The 20,561-nt window shown below is 39.9% G+C and overlaps 1 non-coding gene across 1 annotated transcript; it reads left to right on the forward strand.

The window, feature by feature from the left end:
• Window positions 1-1,723: 1,723 nt before the first annotated feature.
• On the forward strand, window positions 1,724-1,831 carry LOC112731683 (small nucleolar RNA R71). Its single transcript, XR_003167451.1, has one exon. It is a non-coding gene; the product is annotated as a small nucleolar RNA R71 (small nucleolar RNA).
• Window positions 1,832-20,561: the final 18,730 nt, after the last annotated feature.

Here is a 20,561-nt window from a genome sequence, read left to right on the forward strand (position 1 = left end):
TTAATGTCAATAGCTTGATAGTGGGCTCTCATGGAGCCTCACAGATATGCAGAGCATTGTTGAAACTCTCCAACACCAAACTTAGAGTTTGGATATGGGAGTTCAACACCAAACTTAGAGTTTGGTTGTGGCCTCCCAACACCAAACTTACAGTTTGACTGTGGGGCTTGGGTTGACTCTGCTTTGAGAGAAGCTTTTTCTGCTTCCTCTCCATGGTTGCAGAGGGGGATCCTTGAGTTTTAAACACAAGGGAGTCCTCATTCCATTGAAGGACTATTTCACCTCTGTCAACATCAATCACAGCTCTTGCTGTGGCCAGGAAAGGTCTTCCTAGGATGATGGATTCATCCTCTTCCTTTCCAGTATCCAGGACTATGAAATCAGCAGGGATGTAAAGGCCTCCAACCTTTACTAACACGTCCTCTACTTATCCATATGCCTGTTTTCTTGAATTGTCTGCCATCTCTAATGAGATTTTAGCAGCTTGCACCCCATAGATTCCCAGTTTCTCTATTACAGAGAGGGGCATGAGGTTCATTCCTGAACCAAGGTCACACAGGGCCTTAAAGATCATGGTGCCTATGGTACAAGGTATTATGAACTTTCCAGGATCCTGTCTCTTCTGAGGCAATGTCAGTTGATCCAGATCACTTAGTTCATTGATGAACAAAGGAGGTTCAACTTCCCAAGCATCAATGCCAAATAATTTGGCATTCAGCTTCATGATTGCACCAAGAAACTTGGCAATTTGCCCTTTAGTAACATCCTCATTCTCTTCAGAAGAGGAATACTCATCAGAGCTCATGAAGGGCATAAGGAGGTTCAATGGAATCTCTATGGTCTCTAGATGAGCCTCAGAGTCCTTTGGTTCCTCAGAGGAAAGCTCCTTATTGGTCACTGGATGTCCCAAGAGGTCTTCTTCCTTGGGATTCACGTCCTCCACTCCCTCATTGGGTTCGGCCATGTTGCTTATGTCAATGGCCTTGCACTCTCCTTTTGGATTCTCTTCTGTATTGCTTGGGAGAGTACTGGGAGGGATTTCAGTGATCCTTTTACTCAGCTGGCCCACTTGTGCTTCCAAATTTCTAATGGAAGACCTTGTTTCATTCATGAAACTCACAGTGGCCTTGGACAGATCAGAGACTAGATTTGCTAAATTAGAAGCATTTTGTTTAGAGTTCTCTGTCTGTTGCTGAGTGGATGATGGAAAAGGTTTATTATTGTTAAACCTGTTTCTTCCACCATTATTAAAGCCTTGTTGAGGCTTTTGATCCTTCCATGAGAAATTTGGATGATTTCTCCATGATGAGTTATAGGTGTTTCCATAAGGTTCACCTAAGTAATTCACATCTGCTATTGCAGGGTTCTCAGGATTATAAGCTTCTTCTTCATAAGAAGCCTCTTGAGTACTGTTGGATGCAGCTTGCATTCCATGCAGACTCTGAGAGATCATATTGACTTGCTGAGTCAATATTTTATTCTGAGCCAATATGGCATTCAGAGTATCAACTTCAAGAACTCCCTTCTTCATAGGCGTCCCATTATTCACAGGATTCCTTTCAGAAGTGTACATGAACTGGTTATTTGCAACCATGTCAATGAGTTCTTGAGCTTCTGTAGGCGTTTTCTTTAGGTGAATGGATCCACCTGCAGAAGTGTCCAGTGACATCTTTGATAGCTCAGATAAACCATCATAGAATATATCCAGGATGGTCCATTCTGAAAGCATGTCAGAAGGACACTTTTTGATCAACTGTTTGTATCTTTTCCAAGCTTCATAGAGGGATTCACCTTCTTTCTGTCTGAAGGTTTGAACATCAGCTCTAAGCTTGCTCAGCTTTTGAGGAGGAAAGTACTTGGCTAAGAAAGCCGTGACCAGCTTATCCCAAGAGTTCAGGCTGTCTTTGGGTTGAGAATCCAACCATAATCTAGCTCTGTCTCTTATAGCAAAAGGGAAAAGCATGAGCCTGTAGACTTCAGGATCTACTCCATTAGTCTTAACAGTATCACATATCTGCAAGAATTCAGTTAAGAACTGAAAAGGATCTTCAGATGTAAGTCCATGAAACTTGCAGTTTTGCTGCATCAGAGAAACTAATTGAGGTTTCAGCTCAAAGTTGTTTGCTCCAATGGCAGGAATGGAGATGCTTCTTCCATGTAAATTGGAATTAGGTGCAGTAAAGTCACCAAGCATCTTCCTTGCATTATTATTATTTTCGGCTGCCATATCCTCTTCCTTTTCGAAAATTTCTGAAAGATTCTCTCTGGATTGTTGTAATTTTGCTTCTCTTAATTTTTTCTTCAGAGTCCTTTTAGGTTCTGGATCTGCTTCAACAAGAATGTTCTTGTCCTTGCTCCTGCTCATATGACAAAGAAGAGGGCACACAAAAAATAATAATAATAATATGGATCCTTTATACCACAATATAGGGATCCCTTTGTGAGTGGAAGAAAAGAGAGAGACAAAGAATGTGATGTAAAGAAAGAAACACAACTGTGAGGATGGCAGAGATGTGAGATGAGATGTTAGTAAATGAATAAATAAATAGAATAAGCTGGGATAGGGAGAATTTTCGAAAATAATTTTTGAAAAAAAGAGTTAGTGATTTTCGAAAATGGTTTTTGAAAAATGTTAGTATTTTTTTTTCGAAAAAGTTTTAAAATCAAAAATAAAAATAATTAGTTAATAAAAAAAAGAAATGTTTGAAAAAGAGGGGAGATATTTTCGAAAATTAGAGAGAGAGAGAGTTAGTTAGGTAGTTTTGAAAAAGGTAAGAAGCAAACAAAAAGTTAGTTAGTTAGTTGAAACAAATTTTGAAAAGATAAGAGGTTAGGAAGTTAGAAAAGATATTTTGAAATCAAATTTTTGAAAAAGATAAGATAAGAAGATATTTTTGAAAAGATATAATAGAAATTAGTTTTGAAAAAGATTTGATTTTTAAAACCACAATTAATGACTTGATTCACAAGAAATCACAAGATATGATTCTAGAACTTAAAGTTTGAATCTTTCTTAACAAGCAAGTAACAAACTTCATATTTTTGAATCAAAACATTAATTGTTATTGTTATTTTCGAAAATTTGGTCTAAAAATAAGAAAAAAATTTTTGAAAAATATTTTTGGAATTTTCGAAAATAACTAAGAATTTTGAAAAAGATTTGATTTTTGAAAAAGATTTTGAAAAAGATAAGATTTTCAAATTGAAAATTTGATTTGACTCATAAGAAACAACTTGATTTTAAAAATTTTTGAAAAAGTCAACCCAAATTTTCGAATTTGATGAGAGAAAAAGGGAAAGATATTTTTTTGATTTTTGAATTTTTATGATGCAAGAGAAAAACACTAAAATGATGCAATGCATGAAATTTTTAGATCAAAACATGTGATGCATGCAAGAATGCTATGAATGTCAAGATGAACACCAAGAACACTATGAATGTCAAGATGAACATCATAGACACAATTTTGAAAAATTTTTAATGCAAAGAAAACATGCAAGACACCAAACTTAGAATTCTTTAATGCTTAGACACTAAGAATTCAAGAATGCATATGATAAACATGAAAAGACACAAAACAAAAAATCATCAAGATCAAACAAGAAGACTTACCAAGAACAACTTGAAGATCATGAAGAACACTATGAATGCATGAAATTTTCGAAAAATGCAAGATGCACATGCAATTGACACCAAACTTAAGACATGACTCATGACTCAAACAAGAAACAGAAAAATATTTTTGATTTTTATGATTTTCTAATTTTTTTGGATTTTTTCGAAAATTATATGAAAAAGAAAAAATAAGGATTCCAAAATTTTTAACATGAATTCCAGGAATCTTGCCATGTTAGTCTAAAGCTTCAGTCCAGGAATTAGACATGGCTCACTAGCCAGCCAAGCTTTCAATGAAAGCTTCAGTCCAAAACACTAGACATGGCCAATGGCCAGCCAAGCTTCAGCAGATATGGATACTTTTCATGTATAGAGCAACTAAGTGTGTGAGAATCTCTTCATTTGTGATGGTAAGTTGAAACCCCAGTCCAAAAATTAGACATGGCTTACAGCCAGCCAGGCTTCAACAAATCATCATGAAACAATAGAATTCATTCTTAAAAATTCTGAAGAAAGATATATTTTTGAAGACATTTTTTTTTTCGAAAACAGATGAGAAAGTTTTGAAAAATTTTTGAAAATAAAACAAAAAGAAAATTACCTAATCCGAGCAGCAAGATGAACCGTCAGTTGTCCAAACTCGAACAATCCCCGGCAACGGCGCCAAAAACTCGGTGCACGAAATTGTGATGTCCAGGCTCAAACAATCCCTGGCAACGTGAGCAACTTGGTACGCGCAATCGTGATTACACTTTGATTATGTAAAATTCATGGCTCTTTCTTTCCCTGGCAATGGCGCCAAGAACATGGTGCCAATACCAGGGTTCACAACTTCGATACAACTAACCAGCAAGTGCACTGGGTCGTCCAAGTAATACCTTACGTGAGTAAGGGTCGAATCCCACGGAGATTGTTGGTATGAAGCAAGCTATGGTCACCTTGCAAATCTCAGTCAGGCAGATATAAATTGATAATGATGTTTTCGAATAATAAATAATAGAATAGGGATAGAGGTACTTATGTAAATCATTGGTAGGAATTTCAGATAAGCGAATGGAGATGCTTTTCGTTCCTCTGAACCTCTGCTTTCCTGCTATCTTCATCCAGTCAGTCTTACTCCTTTCCATGGCTGGCTTTATGCAAGGGCATCACCGTTGTCAGTGGCTACATCCCCTCCTCTCAGTGAAAAATATGCTCACATGCTCTGTCACAGCACGGCTAATCATCTGTCGGTTCTCGATCATGCTGGAATAGGATTCACCCTCCTTTTGCGTCTGTCACTAACGCCCAGCACTCGCGAGTTTGAAGCTCGTCACAGTCATTCAATCATTGAATCCTACTCGGAATACCACAGACAAGGTTTAGACTTTCCGGATTCTCTTGAATGCCGCCATCATTCTAGCATATGCCACGAAGATTCTGATTAAGAGATCTAAGAGATATTCATTCTAGCTTATTTCATGTAGAACGGAAGTGTTTGTCAGGCACGTGTTCATAGGGGGAGAATGGTGATGAGCGTCACACATAATCATCACCTTCATCACATTCTTGGGTGCGAATGGATATCTTAGAAGCGAAATAAGATGAATTGAATAGAAAACAGTAGTACTTTGTATTAATCTTTGAGGAACAGCAGAGCTCCACACCTTAATCTATGGAGTGTAGAAACTCTACTGTATGAAAATACATAAGTGAAGGTCCAGGTATGGCCGAGATGGCCAGCCTCCTAAACGTGATCAAAGGATCATCAGGTAATCCAAAGATGTCTAATACAATAGTAAAAGGTCCTATTTATAATAAACTAGTCACTAGGGTTTACATGAGTAAGTAATTGATGCATAAATTCACTTCCGGGGCCCACTTGGTGTGTGCTTGGGCTGAGCTTGAGTGTTTCATGTGCAGAGGTCATTTGTGGAGTTAAACGCCAGGTTTTGTGCTAGTTTGGGCGTTCAACTCTGGTTTTGGCTCCTTTTCTGGCACTGGACGCCAGATTTGGGCAGAAAGCTGGCGTTGAACGCCAGTTTACGTCGTCTATTCTTGGCCAAAGTATGGACTATTATATATTGCTGGAGAGCCCTGGATGTCTACTTTCCAACGCAATTGGAAGCGCGCCATTTCAAGTTCTGTAGCTCCAGAAAATCCACTTTGAGTGAAGGGAGGTCAGAATCCAACAGCATCAGCAGTCCTTCTTCAACCTCTGAATCTAATTTCTGCTCAAGTCCCTCAATTTCAGCCAGAAAATACCTGAAATCACAGAAAAACACACAAACTCATAGTAAAGTCCAGAAATGTGAATTTAACATAAAAACTAATGAAAACATCCCTAAAAGTAACTAGATCCTACTAAAAACATACTAAAAACAATGCCAAAAAGCGTATAAATTATCCGCTCATCACGGGGCAGGTTGAGAGATTGTTCTATCAGGATGCACCAGATGAGAATAGCCATGTCCGCTGTGAAGGTGGACTTGTGAGTGCTCGAAAAGATATAGTGGGACATAATCTGTGCCCACACGCGACCCTCCAAGGTAAGTGATTGGGCTGAGATGCTCTTGGATTTTGACCGGTGTTTCCCGTAGATCCAGGTGCTGCCAGGTTGGGCTATAACTCCAAGGACGCTATCCCAGTCAAACTAATACATCTGCCGCTTAAGCTGGGCCTCTTGATATGCATCCAATCTCTCTAGGCTAGGTAGAATATCCAGTGCTCTCTGTATGGCACCCTCGGAGACAGGACTTGCTGCTGACGAACATAAACAGTCTATAGGGTAGGCGAGTGGAAGTTGGAGAAAAATTCAACTACTCATGATAGGTTGGCCTCCCGCGGCTGCCTCCTTAAAAATCCTACTGTCTCCTCTCGATGTGGGGCTCCACAAAATCAACAAAATGGGTTGGGACAATGAGTAGATGCTCATTATTGTAGTACCTCTCGGCTAGGATGGGGAACATCTGCTCGCAATAACGGTTAGTGAACCGTGTGGAGTCCCGTGAGGGAAAGGCTTTCGCTTCATCAACTTTAATGATCCTCTTCACCCGCTTTGTTGGCGGCTTGATGCTTGTAGATGGTGGCGCCTTAGCCAGAGCTCTCTTGGTTCCTCTCCTTGCCGGTGGCTTTTTAGAAGCCTTCTCCTTTCCTCTTTTAGTGGCCATCCTGAAGAAAGAAGAAAGAAAATTAACTTCAAGTATAGATAACTAACAATTGGAAGGGAGGAAGTCCAAGTAATAATGAATGCCAAAGGAAAAGGAATGTCTTATACATGGTAGCTACAACATGCATGGAAGACATTAAGTAAAATCATGAAGGCAATTCATAACAATTAGATGCAAGAGGGTTAAAAGCATGCAGTAATAGGTATGAGAAGCATAACTCAAGCATCAATTATTAAATGTACCATATTAAATAGCACTTGTATGATGACAATTGTGAATGATAATCCCAATACATATGGATTCAAGTGTTGTGAAAAAGAGAGGCATTAAAGTGTTAGAGTAAAATAAAATAGAATTCAAAATGCCATAAGAGCTTTTTCACAAACCGTTGGTGTGCAAGTTAAGATAGGAAGTAGAATAATGAATCCAAGTGTATATGAGACCCAAAATTAAATGTCAATTGTCAAATCACTCCTGATAATATCCACAAGCTCAATTATAATAAAGTAATACCCAAATAAAGCTCCAACACCAACATAAAATGCATGATAAAAGAATGAAAAAGGAACCATAAAAAAAACTAAGCTAATAGAAAATTGAGAAGAAAGAAAAAATAATTAAATGCAATAAATAAAAGTAGAAAGAAAGAGTAGAGGAGAGGAAGAAAAGAAACCTGAGGAAAAAGATGAAAAAGGGAAGAAGAAAGAAGTAGGAAGTAAGAAGTAAGAAGAGGGAAAGAAGGAAGAAGAAAGAAGAATGAAAATTAGGATTAGAGAGGGGAAAAACTGAAATCTGGGCGGCGTACTGGTTTGAGTGAGGCGGCGCAGGCGACGCACACGTGTAACCCACGTGTACGCGTGGGTCACGCAAAATTGAAGTCGACACGTAAGCGCCTGGCACGCGTACGCGTGCCCTTAGTCGTGCCAGCCGCGCAACGTCAGCCGCGCGCACACACAACTCTCGGGTTGAAAATGCACTAGGGCAAAAATGACATATGACGCGTGCGCGTCAGGCACGCGCACGCGTGGATGGCCATGAAGTGAAACCGACACGTACGCGTGTGTGAATTTGTGCCTCTAGTACAGTTCCAGTGCGAAGTCATCACAACTCTCTGTTCAAATACCAATTTACGCCGATTTCCAGGGCCACGCGTGCACGTCAGGGACGCTTACGCGTGGGCTTGCTTGCACGCAAAGCACGCTTCCTGCGCCACTCCCGCGCAACTCTCTGTTCAAACCCAATAGTTTTCATATTCACACATGACGCGTACGCGTCATAGACGCTTGCGCGTCGAATGCCTCTTTTTTTATGCAGAATGCAGGTGATTATGCAGAATTTTTAAAGTAACACTGAAAAAAAGAGTTAAAACTAAGAATAAAAATGAAAGATCATACCATGGTGGGTTGTCTCCCACCTAGCACTTTTCTTTAACATCCTTAAGTTGGACGGTCCATAAGCTCAGTCTCTTTCTGTTGGTGGATCCTCCAAGAGGAAGATCTCCAGCTCCTTGTTGTGCTCCATCTTCTCATCATGATACAGCTTCAAGTGGTGGCCATTGACTTTGATAAATTTGGAACTTGAAGGATGACTCAGGTGGAAGATGCCATATGGCTCTGCCTTTTCCACCCGATAGGGGCCTTCCCATCTTGATCGCAGCTTGCCTGGCATGAGCCTCAACCTTGAGTTATAAAGGAAAACCAACTCCCCAGGTCTGAACTCTCTTCTCTTGATATTTTTGTCATGCACAGCCTTCACCCTCTCTTTGTAGAGCCTGGAGTTGTCATATGCTTCGAGTCAAAGGTTCTCTAGTTCTGCTAGTTGCAGCTTCCTTTCAGCACCGGCTTTCTCAAATCCCATGTTGCATTTCCTTACTGCCCATAAAGCTTTGTGCTCCACCTTCACTGGGAGGTGACAAGCCTTGCCATAGACTAGGCAGAATGGACTCATTCTGATGGGTGTCTTGTATACTGTCCGATAAGCCCAGAGCGCATCTACAAGCCTGGTGCTCCAGTCTTTTCTATGAGGCTTGACAATCATCTCCAATATGCGCTTTATCTCTCTGTTAGACACCTCGGCTTGCCCATTGGTCTGGGAATGGTAAGCCGTCGCTACCTTATGAACAATGCCATGTTTCTTCAGTAGACCTATCAATCTCCTGTTACAAAAATGATTGCGTTGATCACTCACGATTGCTCGTGGTGATCCAAAGCGACATATAATATTATTTCAAACCAAAAAGACAACAACGTTAGCATCATCAATACGGGTAGGAATTGCTTCCACCTATTTAGAGGCATAATCAACAGCTAATAATATGTATAAGAAACAACTAGAGTTTGAAAATGGACCCATGAAGTCAATACCCCAAACATAAAAAATTTCACAGAATAACATAAGTTGTTGGGGCATCTCATCCCTCTTGGATATATTCCTAAACCTTTGGCATGGGGAGCAAGATTTACAGAAGGCAGTAGCATTCTTCAAAAGAGTGGGCCACCAGAATCCACAGTCTAAAATTTTTCTAGCTGTTCTTTGAGGACCAAAATGTCCACCACTCTCAGAAGAGTGGCAGGCCTCTAAAATTAATTCGAATTCTGATTGTGGCACACAGCTTTTAATTATTTGGTCAGCACCATACCTCCATAAGTATGGGTCATCCCATATATAATATTTGGACTCGCTTTTAAGCTTGTCCCTTTGATGCTTAGTAAAATTGGAAGGGAAGGTATGACTAACCAAATAATTAGCTATAGGTGCATACCAAGGAACTACCTCAGATATTGCGTGCAAGCTATCAAATGAAAAAGCATCATTGATAGGAGTGGAGTCACTCTTAATGTGCTCTAGGCGACTCAAGTGGTCTGCCACTAAATTCTGGGAACCACTCCTATCTTTGATTTCTAAATCAAATTCTTGCAGCAACAATATCTAACATATTAACCTTGGTTTGGACTCTTTTTTAGCTAACAAATATTTTAGAGCTGCATGGTCTGAGTATAGTACCACCTTAGTACCAAGTAAGTAGGCTTGGAATTTATCCAGAGCAAAAACAATAGCCAGAAGCTCTTTTTCAGTGGTAGTATAATTAGACTGAGCAGCGTCTAAGGTCTTAGAAGCATAAGAAATTATATAAGGGTCCTTACCTTCGCGCTGAGCCAGTGCCGCTCCTACTGCATGGTTAGAGACATCACACATTTTCTTAAATGGCTGACTCCAGTCGGGCCCTCTCACAATCGGAGCTTGAGTTAAGGCAATCTTCAGCTTATCAAATGCTTCTATGAAGTCCTCACTCAGCTCGAACTCAACATCCTTCTGCAGCAATCAGGATAAAGGCAATGCTACCTTACCGAAGTCCTTGATAAATCTCCGGTAGAAACTTGCATGACCAAGGAACGAATGGACTTCCCTCACGGAGGAGGGGTAAGGTAAACCAGAAATCACATCTACCTTTGCTGGATCGACAGAAATATCAGTATTAGAAATAACATGTCCTAGAATAATACCTTGTTTTACCATAAAATGACATTATTCAAAATTTAATACAAGGTTTGAACTAACACACCTTTCTAATACTCTAGCTAAACTATCCAAGCAAAGGTTGAATGAATCACCATACACACTAAAGTCATCCATAAAAACTTCCATACAGCTCTTAAGAAGATCTAAGAAAATACTCATCATGCATCTTTGAAACGTAGCCGGTGCATTACATAAGCCAAAAGGCATCCTCTTGTATGCATACATTCCAAAGGGACACGTAAAAGTAGTTTTCTCCTGATCTTCAGGAGCTATATGAATTTGAAAATAGCCAGTGTAACCATCTAGAAAACAGTAGTGTGATTTACCTGACAGGCGATCAAGCATTTGATCGATGAAGGGCAGTGGGTAGTGATCCTTGCGAGTAGCCTGGTTGAGGCGCCTATAATCAATGCACACTGTCCAGGAGTTCTGCACTCTAGTTGCCATGAGTTCCCCATGCTCATTCTTCATTGTTGTGACTCCAGACTTCTTTGATACCACCTGTATTGGGCTAACCCATTCACTATCCGGGATTGGATAGATGATGTTAGCTTCGAGCAGTCTGGTCATTTCCTTCTTGACAACTTCCAAGATGGTGGGGTTCAACCGCCTTTGAGGTTGACGGATAGGCCTTGCTCCCTCTTCTAAAAATATGCAGTGCTCACAGACTTGAGGGCTGATGCCTACTATATCCGCCAAGCTCCATCCAATAGCTCTCTTGTGTCTTCTCAACACACTAAGCAACTGCTCCTCTTGTTGGGAAGTGAGTTCCCTTGCAATAATAACTGGGAGCTTCTGATGATCCTCAAGGTAAGCATACTTGAGGTGGGATGGAAGGGACTTCAAATCTAATTTCAGCTCATGGCTTGGCATTTGATTATCTAGAGCCATTGGAGGTGGCAAGGTGTCTTCATTTTGTTCAGAGGGCTTCCCCACACTTGCACCTTGCTCCATGTGCATCTCTTCTACTTCTTCTTAGTGAACTACAACTACTGTCTCATTAATAATGTCACACTGGAAGATGGAATGATCTTCCGGAGGGTGCTTCATAGCTTCATCCAGGTTGAAGCTCACTGCTCTGCCATCTATCTCAAAAGAGTAAGTTCCTGAGAAGGCATCCAATTTGAACCTCGAAGTCTTCAGAAATGGCCTTCCAAATAGGAAGGATGATGGTCTTCCTGAGTCATTAGGTGACATCTCCAAAATGTAGAAGTCAATAGGGAATGTCAACCCCTTAATGCTCACCAGCACATCTTCAGTGATCCCAACCACTGAGATTATGCTCTTATCTGCCAAAACAAAACGTGCCGCTGATAAACTCCAATTTTGTGGTTTATCTTGTACTTATTTTAGGGGATTTTATCACATTTTTCCCGCATTTATTCAATGAAATAGTATGGTTTTGTAATTCTCCCTTGATTTGTGCTTAAGTGTAAAAACATGCTTTTTAGGCCCTTAAATTGGTGATTTTAATTCACTTTAATTCCATTCAATGCCTTGATGTGTTTGTTGAGTGATTTCAGGTTCATAAGTCAAGTATTGAATGGAAGAAATGAGGAGAAAAGCATACAAAGTGGAGAATGCATGAAGAAACAAATATTGGGAATACTTCAATGGACGCGCAAGCGTACAAGGCGCACATGCGCGCAGAAGTGGCATCGCATGGCGATGCGTACGCATACATGGCACGTACGCGCGGATGAGGAATTTTGCCAAGCGACGCGCACGCGCACATGGCGCGTACGTGTCGATACTCGCACGTGACCCACTTAAAAGCAAAACGCTGGGGGCAATTTCTGAGCTGCCCAAGCCCAAACCCAACTTGTTTCTGAGTGTATTTCATGCAGAAATGAAACTAGAGCAAGGGGGAGCAATTGTTTGGTGTTTTGGCATCATGTAGCTTAGTTTCTAGAGAGAGAAGCTCCCTCTTCTCTCTAGAATTAGGGTTCTTAGGATATTTTCATCTTAGATCTAGGTCAATTTTCATGTTCTCGTCTTGCTTCCTTCATAATTTCTTGTTTTTACTACTTGATTCTCCTTAGTTCTCTTGTTAATTTTACTTTTATGCCTCTTTTACGTTCATGCACATATGTTGGAATTGGTTTACATTTAATGAAATTTGATGTTGATGTTCTTTTATTGTTGATTTGAGTTGTGAATTTACCTTTCTTGCAATTGGTAGTTGTTAGATTTTATTATTCTTGCACTTTTACTATGCTTTCCTTTATTACCCACCAAGTGTTTGACAAAATGCTTGGTTGGGCTTTAGAGTAGATTTCGAGCATTCTTGGCTTGGAAGAAATAATTAGGTAATCTTGAGTCATTAATACCTAATTTAGATTGGTGATCTAGAGTTTGTAGTTAATATCATTTCCAATGACTCTCATCTCTGGTTAATTCAATTAGTGAGTTATTAGGATTTTTGACTTGAGATTAATCATTCTTGTTTAACTTTCTCTAATGGAAGATAACTTACACCTTCTTCCAACATTGGAGATGATGAAATAAGGTAAATTCTTGTTAATTATTGTTATTAGTGACTAGGATGGAAAGCCTATTATCTTAATCCTTGCCATGAATATCTCTCTTTAGTTAATTGCTTTCTTGAATTGCTTGTTTAAATTACTTTTCTTGCCCATTTAATTTTTTACTCTTCTATAAAATCAAACCCCGTGCACTTTCATAGCCAATAATCATTCACTTCATTGCAATTTCTCGTGAGACGATCCAGAGTCTAAATACTTCGGTTAATTTTCATTGGGGTTTGTACTTGTGGCAAAATAAAAGTTTAATTTGATGTGAGAGTTGTTTGTTGGTTTGGAGCTATGCTTACAATGAAGTTCTTATTTCTATAAGAGAAATTCTAAACCAACAACGATTCTCGCTTATCAAATTAATGGTGCCGTTGTCGGGAAATTGCAATGGTGCTATGTTATTGGCTATTGTATATATTGTGAATAGCTTGATTTTTGGGTTTGTTTGTTAGTTTTTGCTAGTTTTAGGATTTGGTTTTCTTTGTTTCTTGTTAGCTTTTGTTTTTATTTTCCCTTTTCACCATGAATTCTCATCACTTTGGCCATGAGTTTGGTTCAAACTATGTTGTAGGAAATGGAAGCTTAAATGACAACATGCATCAAGGAATTGGAGATCAAATCTTGACAAGAGTGCTTAGGGACATGACTACTCTCCTCACGGAGATGCACAAGGACCAAAGGGCATTTTATGCTATCCGAACCGTTCAAGCACCACCCCGACATAACTACTCTTCGGATTCTTATGGATATACTCCTAATTCTAATGCATACCAATCCAATGTATATGACCCCTTCCCTCAACATAGCCCTTAACAACCATACTCACAAGCCTCATACCACCATCCACTTCCATATAATCCCAACCCATACCCACCTTACCAACCACCATATGAACCATATCTGAAGCTACCACCATCCCAACACCAATACTCCCAAGAACCACAAATTCTATATATACCACCTCAAGACTCTCACCAACTTGAACCACCTTCCAACAACAACACCTTTCCCTCAAACAATGAACCCTCTCTTTCACCACCGTCCCCCGATGAAGCCCTCACGCAAGAACTAAGAGATCTTGAATCTCATATCCTAAAGCAACAAGAGGAGACGGAAAAGGAGTTTAAGGAGATAGAATCCAAGATGGCTATCATGGTAGAGGCCGTTAGCAACATAGTCTCATCTTGTCTAAGCTTGCGTGATCAAGGCACTCCCATTGTTGAATGTGGAGAAGCACCCAAAGAGCTTAGTGAGGGAATAGGCTTGAAGCTCCAAGGTGAGGAAGAGGAGTTGAGGCAAGAAGTACAACAAGAGGAAGATGTAGAGATTATTGAACAAAGGGAAGTAGTGGTTGGGTACCTAGGATATGCTGAGTACATAGAGGAATCACAAGTTGAAGAGCCTCCTTCCACAGAGTTAGGAAGGGATGTTAAGGAATTGGACAAAGAGTTGAGGGATATTGACCAAGAAGTAGTGATGGTGTTTTTTGTGGAAAACGAATTTTCCAAAACACCTATAACTAACCGGCAAGTGTACCGGGTCGCATCAAGTAGTAAAACTCACTTAGAGTGAGGTCGATCCCACAGGGATTGATGGATCAAGCAACTTTAGTAGGTGATTAGTTTAGTCAAGCTAACATTGAGTGAATTGTGTGAATTGTAGCCAACAGAAAGTAAAGTGCAGGAATCTTAAAGATGCAGAAAGTAAAATTGCAAGTAACTTAAAGAACAAGAAAGTAAAATAGCTGAAAATTAAATTGCAAGAGAAGTAAATTGCATGAACTGTAAAGAGAATAGGGTGCAGGGAATCTAAAGGAAGTAGTAAGCAGAACTTAGAACAATTGCAGAAGAATTAACTTGCATGAAAAGTAAAATGAAAGCAATGATTCGAGCAACTGGAAATCTAAATTGCAGGAAGAATAAAAGGAACTGGGTGCTGGGAGCAATGTAAACAGAGAAACAAAATTTCAGTGAATAAGAACTTAGAGCAATTGCAAGAATTGTAAATTACAGGAAACGTAAATTGGAAGCAATGCAACAGAAAGTAAAAATTGCAGAGAAGAAAATTGTAGCAGAAAAGTAAATAAGCAAGAAGACTCAATTCAATTGTGAAATATAAAAAGACAAGTGAAGATCTCAGGGGATCAATGAGACTAGAAAACAAGTCTAGATCTTAACCCCTTCCTTGATCCAGCAGAAAACAATATTGTAGAAGAAAAAGAAGATGAAAGCAATAAAGAAAACTCAGATTTTATGCAGAAGAGGAACAAAGAGATTTCAGTCAAGTGAAACAGAATTCCTTCAATTTTTGATCCAGAATTTAAAACAGAAATGAAAACTAAGAGAGAGCTCTCAAATTCTAATGCTCCTCAGTGGAGCCAGCCTCCTATTCTCTCTATTGGGGCTGACCTCCTCTACTTTCTAATGGAGCTCCCCCCCCTCTCTACAAAGATGAAAATGATGCCTTATATAGGCTTTACAAAGTGAAAATCAAAATGAAATTGAAATTAAAAACAAATTACAATTTAAATGAAATTCCTATTCTAACTTGTTCTTGTGCCTTTGAGTGATGATGTGGGCTTTGCCTGCTTTGGATTTGAAGAGAGATGGGTCTAGTTGGCCTTGGTTCAATTGGTGAAGAATTAAATCCAATTTGATTTTTAATTGAATTTTGGACCATGGTGCAGCTCCCAGGGCAAGGCTCAATTGAAAAACACAACTGAGCGCCCAAACTTGCCTTGCCTTGCCCAATTTGGTGCGCCAGCCCCTTGTCCGTGTCAATTTTGTGCGCACGATTAGCTTCCTTGGCGTGCCAAAATGTGAGGAGTGTGAGGGGAGTAGTGCTCAGTTGGAAAAGTTAACTGAGCTTTCCTTTGTGTGCCTTGGTAGCGCCTTTGGTTTGAGTGTGAGGCCTTGAGTTCGAATCTTGGTGAGTGCATTTTATGCATTTTTCCTTGCATAAGCGTAGTGCTCCTTGCTTTTGATATGAGAAACTCCATGTTCGAATCTGGCTGCTCCCCTTTTGCTGTGTTGCGCCTTGTATTTTCCTTGTGGCAAGCCCGATAAAGTGAAATTAAGTAACCGAGCGTTATTGCTTTGCTTCCTTGTAGCGCTCAGTTTGGTATTTCAACTGAGCTTCATTGCCTTGGTCCCTCCTTGGTGCATGTTGTTCTTATTAATAATGCTAATGCATTATAAAGCCTGGTGAAATGCATAGTGAAATGCATGCTTTCAACGCATTTGGCATTCATTCATTAAATGAATAAGTTCATTCATATCATCCATTCTTAATTGGCATTAATAATTAATGATTTCATGCATGTACTCATCAATGCCTTATTTAATAACGCCAATTAATAATGAATGTTTCATGCATGCTTCCATTTACTTAAAAATGAAATGTATTAACGTAATGCCAATTGCATTAGTAATTAAAGTTGCATTCTTTCATGACTTTAATTAATAATGCTTTAATGCATTAACGTTATTTGCTTTAAACATTTCATGCATGCATGCATATGATATTGATGCATGTGCCAAGGCTTCATGGTCATGGGTCACGCTTTTAAATGCGTGGCCTAAGACTTCAAAGCGTGCTCAACTTCAAAGTGTACCCAAAATTTCTCTTTTCTTCTTTTTAGCTTATTTTGTGCTCTTTTTGCTTTTCTTCTTATTTCCTACAAAGTTTATAAAATCAAAAGATCAAAGAAATATACCATTTACGCACAAAATAATGCAATATTTAAGCACTAATTATCAATTTCTTGTATGAAAAAGCATAGAAAAATATGACATGATGACATGTCATCAAGTAGATTCCATTATTAGTGATTTTTTGTCCACATTGATCGATCCCCTTGATGATCTTGTTGAACCTTCTTCTATTGGATTAGAGAGCAATGTTGAGGGGGGTGTACAATTTCCAAGACACAATGTGATCGAAGAATTGGAAGAAGTGCCCCAAGTACTAGACCCTCCCATCTATGATGATTCCGAATCAACATATGATCCTTATGGCCTTGAGGAATCCTTCCCCACTATGCTTGGAATTGATTTTGAGGTAGATTTCACTAAACCTCCTATTTATGATGAGAGTGATGTGGAAGAGATAGAGAAAGTGGTGAGCAAGGAATTGAAGTTGAAGAAGCTTGCAAGGAGCTGGGAGTTGCAAGGGAAGACCACAAGGGAAAGAACCTTACATTAGCTAAGTGTGGGGAGGTCACCCTCCCTAAACTACCATCATCCAATGCAACATTCAAGTGGGTAAAATTCCTTTCTCTAAGCTTTGATTTCTTACTTGAATATAGGTTGCTTGAAAACGATGGTCAACTTAAGGCCCTTTTGTAGAGTTAAAAGTAGGGGAGAGTTGCATAATGGTCGGAGACATCATCCTAGGTTTACTATGGTTTCATGTTCAATGTTTGATTGCAAGGTTGGATATAGTGCTCAATTGATTGGGTCTTGGAGGATTGTTTGGTGCTCACATGGGAATTCAGACACTTCCCACCCAAGGGGATTGTCTTGATCAACTAGAAGATGGGTGTGAAAATAAGATATGGGATCCCGGATCACAACATGAAGACCAATTTTGGTAGCTCATATCTTGGGAAGAACCTCACCCGAGCTTGGTGAGGATGGTTGGAAATTCTGACAACCAAGTGAAGAGCAAGCATTCTTGGAAGTTCAAGGATGAATACAAGCATAAGCCACCATGACCAGGAGCCTCCCATGTGTCCAACTTAAGGACTTAAACTAAAAGTGCTTGGTGGGAGACACCCCATCATGGTAAACTCTTTCCATTCTCTTATAGATATAATAATTGAATTAGTTGAGTCTCCATTGTAGGTAGTTTCTTTACTCTTTAGTATGTTTCGTCTTGCTTGTTGGGTTGTTTATGCATTCTATCCATTGAATAAGGATGGTTCTTGAATTTGAGTTTTTGCTTGGATTGCAAGTTTCCTCAAATTGTTTGAAAAATCCTCAAAAATTCAAAAATATGGATGATTTTGCATTTTAGGTAGTTTTTGAGTCATAGAGAAGGTTAGGGGAGTTTTGAGCTTCCTTAGTGTTTTTGGAAAAAAAAAAAGAGAGGTAGGGACGCGTGCGCACACTGTGCGCGCATGCGTCGATGCGTTGAAAGCCATCCCAATAGTTTGACTCGAGAGTCATGCGCACACTGCGCGTGCAATGCGCTTCTCGCGCAATTCACCCCCTCATCTACACTTGAGCGCACTTGGCGTCCCCGCGTCGGTTCCCTCTCCGTTCCACCCACGCGCACGCGTGAAGGACGCATACGCGTGGATTCAAAAAACCATAACCCCAAGGACGCGAGGAACCCTAGTGCAGTCGCACACTCCCCCCCCCCCCCCAATGTTTCTTTCTCACCCAACGCTCCACCTCCTCCTCTCTTCCTCCATAACCACCCTTCGAGCCTCTCAACCACCACCAGCCCAGCGACTACATTCCACCACTGGCCACCACAACCCTCTCTTCCCTTTGTTTTTCTTTCGCCATCACCGGTTCTCACTCTCACTGCTCCACTTCTCTCTGCTGCAACCACCAGCAACCGCCACGATAACCATTGTTGCCGGAGAGCCTTCGCCCTCAACCCATTCTCATTTCCTCAGCCATTTGCTCTCTCCTCGCCCTTTTGTCCCCCTTCTCTTCTCACTTGTCTCTCTCACCGTCCCCCTCTCACTACTCTCTGTCAGTGAGCGCCATCTCCAGCTCCACTGCGCCGCCACCATTCCTGAGCTGCGCCACAGTTCTGCTATACCCTATTTTCCATTTTCAGATCTCTTCACTTTCTGCTTCTGCACTCCAGGTTACACCCTGCCTCTGCTCTATTTCTTTACTATTTTTCATTAATTCTGATATGATTAGATTAGATTAATTAGTTGAATAATCTGTTTGTTAGGTTAGCTTAAAAATGCATGTTGTTAGGTAGTTAGGATGTGGTTAGATGATTCTAGGCCTGATAAGTGTGCCGTTTGTGTTTATTCGTTCGAGTGTTACATGCTGAATGATGAGTGGTATGCCCTGTTTTATATGTTCTGTTTGACTGCTGTGCTGATTTTAACTACTGCTTGCTGAATTTAATTATCTGATTGTGTTTAGTACTGCCCTGCTATATGTAATCCATGTTTATGTCATGCTTGTGCATTTTTGGATCCATATACCTGTTTTTGCTGATTTATGCTATCTGGGAACATCCAATTTACTGCCGGAATACTGCCCGAATTTCTGAAAATTGCTATATGCTTTAACTTACAACCTAAGAATCGAACTTAGCACTTTTCAGATTGAGTTTTATTCAACATTAACAAGTTCAATTCCAAGGTTACTATGGTTGGCATTTCTGTGCTTACTTGTATTTCCCGCGATATGCAATGGATTGGTTAGTTCACGGAGTTGCTTGTCGGATTTCTGTGACAAACAATCCCTTACCTAACTCATCAACTTGAACCTTTTTGTGCCCTCATCCTTCAAGTTAAGTCAACTGCCTTTTGACTCATACTAAACTTACAATTTGACTTTAACTTGTGATTTTCCTCAATAAGGTTCATTTAATTGCAATAGTTGGTGGATCTCACTAGTATAACCCTTTTTGATTAAAAACTGTTTTCGAGTGCTTTTGGTTATATTAGTGCATACTCCATTCTTTCAATACCAACTATTGCAAAACTTTGTGACCATGACATTGATTGATGATTTGCTTCCCATATATATGCTTTTGTGCGAAATTTTCATATTTCATCATCAATGATGCATCTTTTTCATGGATGTGAGTATGCTTACCTTCCATACTTTGTGCACTTCTTTTAATTGAGCCAATAACCATCCTATCACTAATTTTTGAACTAGTTTCTAATTCTAACTTGATTAACCAACTGATTTTTTTTTGTTTTCAACCTAACACCTTTAATCATTCTTGTGGATATGACGTCTCTTAGGCTTAATGAACAAAGCATTGTGCAAATGTGGTTTGAATTCTTGGTTTGTGACTTGGTTTGAATTCTGAATTTTGTTACTTGCATTCCAAGAATACTCTTTTCTTCACTCACTTCATGAATATGGCATACTTTGCGTGCTATACATCTACTTGGCTAGTTGCTTATATCATATCATATATGTTTTTCAGGATGTCGGATAGAGGAAAAGCCAAGGCTACTACCTCAAACAAGAGAAAGCGCTCTCAAGCCTCTGCTATCTCTCCTTATGCCAACTATGCTAGGAACCCACTTAACGAAGTGGATAAGGAGAATCAGCAGCTACCGCCTACTGACACGAACAAGTTTCCCAACCTTTACTATGAGCTTTGCTTCCCCAAATATCGGAAGATGAATTTGAACATTGATAAGAAATTGGCCCTACCCAACGACGTGAGACGCGCCATCAATACCCGTATTCAGGAATTGGGCTTGGGCTTTGTTGATAGGGATTTGGGAAGGATAAACACTTCATGGGTCAAGGAATTCTACTGCAACTTCTTTTGCCTGACTCTTGATTCGGTTCACCTACGGAGCGGGCAGGTCTTAGTGACTGAGGCTGCTATTGAGGGTGTATTGCATTGTCTACCTCGGACTGGTGACACATGTGCATACCAGTAGGCAGAGATATCAATAGATGCTATGACCTTTGATTATGAGGCGCTGAAGTGCGTTATTGCCACACCGGATGCCCCTTGAGTGATGGACCCTAACAACAAGAAGCCCAAGGGGATGTTATTTACTTATCTGTCTAA

This window comes from Arachis hypogaea, chromosome 12 (assembly GCF_003086295.3).
Source record: "Arachis hypogaea cultivar Tifrunner chromosome 12, arahy.Tifrunner.gnm2.J5K5, whole genome shotgun sequence".
In the NCBI taxonomy this organism is placed as follows: Eukaryota; Viridiplantae; Streptophyta; class Magnoliopsida; order Fabales; family Fabaceae; genus Arachis; species Arachis hypogaea.